Raw genomic sequence first — 2,870 nt, forward strand, 5'->3', positions numbered from 1 at the left:
TCCCAAAGTAGCTTCCCCCCCCCCGTCACTGGGAACTTTTCCTTTTTCAAGCTGGCATGTAGACCTCTGTTGTTATTTTATTTTCTTTAAAATATTTTACCATGCTCTTCTCCTTCAAAAGCACCCAAGGTGGCTCACATCATTAAAATATAATATTTAAAACTAAAACTAAAAGGTATACGAATGCTAAAAAGGATCAAACAGCACACACTACAAGGTCAACAAAAGCCACCTCAAAAACACACTGATAACAGAAAGGCACAACCATCCGTTTCAAAATCCCACTCGGGCAGCCAGCAAGGGAGGAATAGCTTGACTGAAGAGAAAGGCCTTGGCTCGCTTCTAGGAGGACAGCAAAGATGGGGCCTGCCTAGCCTCAAGTGGGAGGGAGTTCCAAAGTCTGGGACAAGCAACAGAGAAGACCTTTTCCTCTGTCTCCATCAGATGCACCTGCAAAGGTGGTAGGCCCAAGAAAAAGGCGCATGACCCCTGCGCCCCATGCAAGTGATGCACCGCATTTGCACATATCCATGAGCGCCCCTGCACCCCATGCAAGCACTGCACCAATGCTTGTGCATGTGCACAAGTGCCCCCACACCCCATGTGAGCACTGCACTGTACATACACATGAGCGCCCCTGCGCCATGCGCGAGCGCTGCATCGCCATTTCTGCATGCGCACGAGCACTCCCGTACTTTGCGCAGGCGCATACAGTGGCACGCTGCTCGCACATGCGTGCTCACCCTCTTGAGAGAGAGCGCATGCACTTATTCACACATGCAGATGGGTGCGGGGGTGCCTCGCCTTCCCCAGTCGGTCCGTGGGGTGAAAACAGTTGGGGACCCCTGCTCTAGCCAGCAGGTCACTAAGACATGTGTCCCCATGGCCGGATGAGACCCTCCAAGCTTTCTGGGCAAGCGTTGCAACCAGCGTGAATGGTAGTGGCATCTGCCCAGATAATGAATATTAATGAGATATATCTGCATGGACCAATGAGAGTGTTCTAGAGGTGGAGTCACCAGAGTCTCTGCAGGAGGAAGAGAGGGAGAGATTAGAGTTTTGATGATGCTGGAATCTGGGTGAGGGAGAGTGGTGGTTGAGGAGGAGGAGGAGAATGGAGGATGTTTGGTTAAGAGTTAACAACACTGCTTGTACTGTCATCATCTGTAACAATAAACAATGTCTGCTTGGTTCTGAAAGATAAACAGTGTTGATGTAATCAACCAGTGGCAGCTGAATGACACATAGTGCGAGCCCTTTCCCTTGTTTTCAAGTAACGCGGGCAGGGATGACGTTTCGGTGGTTTCTCTGGTGACATCGGGTTTCAAATTAGTTTAAACTAGTTAATGTCCCCAGAGATGAGGTCAGTCCTGTACGCCTTACTTGAGAGCAAGGAAGAGAAGTAACGGATTGGGGGTGTGTGTGATTCTATCGGGGTTCTTTCTCAGTTGTGAATCGTGGCGTGCTTTGCAAAACGACTGTTCAGACCTTTGATATTTTGTATTCTGAAACAAGGAAGGACCTTTCCATCATGTTCTTTTTCTATAAAAAGCTTTTTCAGAAATGTAGTTGTCTCAGGCTTGACTGGGGGGGAGGATCCTCGGACAGGCTCCTGGGCTGAACCTGGGAAGTTCTACCCCACTTGTCTGCAAACAAGACCTGGTGTGTTTCTTTCGGGCACGTACCCCCTCCCTGGCTCCTCAAGAACCATATCAGGGGGACACTTGCAACGCTTCCCCCACCCTCCAGCACCCACCCCCCACCCTGCCCTGGGACTCTTTTCTGGCCACACGTATCCGCGTTGTGCTCCATTTATGGGATTTCTGGGACTCATCTGTTGGAGTTCTCCCTCTGCTGCCTGGGCGTCCCCAGGGAGGCAACCTTCTCCTGGGTTCTTGGGTGCACCTCCCCCCCCATATCCCCTTCGCCCTGGAGTCGGAGAGCCCTCGGGGCTGCCAACCAGGAAAGAATCGGCAGAGGCAGGCCCAGGAAGGAGTAGCGGCCAAGAGGCAGGACCAGAGGAAGGGAGGGAGTTGGGCATGGGAAGTCTCCCTGCGGTGCAGCAAGGATGAGCGGTGAACGCTTGAAGCAACCCAGGGCTCCCGTGTGAGCACCGATGGCGGTTTGAGACGCAAGACGGGTTGTGAATCAAACCCCAGCCATGCTGAATTGTTCAGTTCTCCAGAGGAGTCAGACCCTTAGAGAAGGACTAGAAATGCTTGCCTGGGACCACCGTGGGTTTTATTTAGAGGACCAGGAGCAGACCTCACACCCACATATAAGTCAGGAAAGGGCCGGGCAGCCTCTTCTGCTGAGAGGACATCCTGGAACGATGGAAGCCGACTTGGCCTCCCGGGTCTGGTTCCCTGAGAGGCAAAAGCCGCTTGGGGCTTCCTCACGCGTCCCAGAGGGCTTCCTGGGATGGGATGTTGTGGTAAACAGGGGGCAGTAAACAGGCCAGATCATAATGGTTTTAAGGATGATGAAAGCAGCCTGCAGGCCAGCAGCCTTGCCCCCCTTGGCCAGCTCGGGTCATCAAGACATGTCATAGAGGAAAGACAAGCCCTCTGTCCCCCCCTCAAAATTTTCCCTCAGAGTGAATGTGGTCCTGAGCAAAAAAGGATTTTTCTTTGCTTAGTTCACTCAAATTATTGTTATTCTTATCGTTATCATTATCATTATTATTCTGATTATTATTATTATTATTATTATTCTGATTACTATTATTCTGATTATTATTATTATCAATATTATTATTATCATTTTCATTATTATTATCAATATTATTATCATTATTAGTAGTAGTTTAATTATTGATATATCCTATCCATCTGGCAGCCAGGGCCCCTCTGGGGCCAAAGTGGTCCAAT

Source organism: Pogona vitticeps, chromosome 12, assembly GCF_051106095.1.
Source record: "Pogona vitticeps strain Pit_001003342236 chromosome 12, PviZW2.1, whole genome shotgun sequence".
Lineage (NCBI taxonomy): Eukaryota > Metazoa > Chordata > Lepidosauria > Squamata > Agamidae > Pogona > Pogona vitticeps.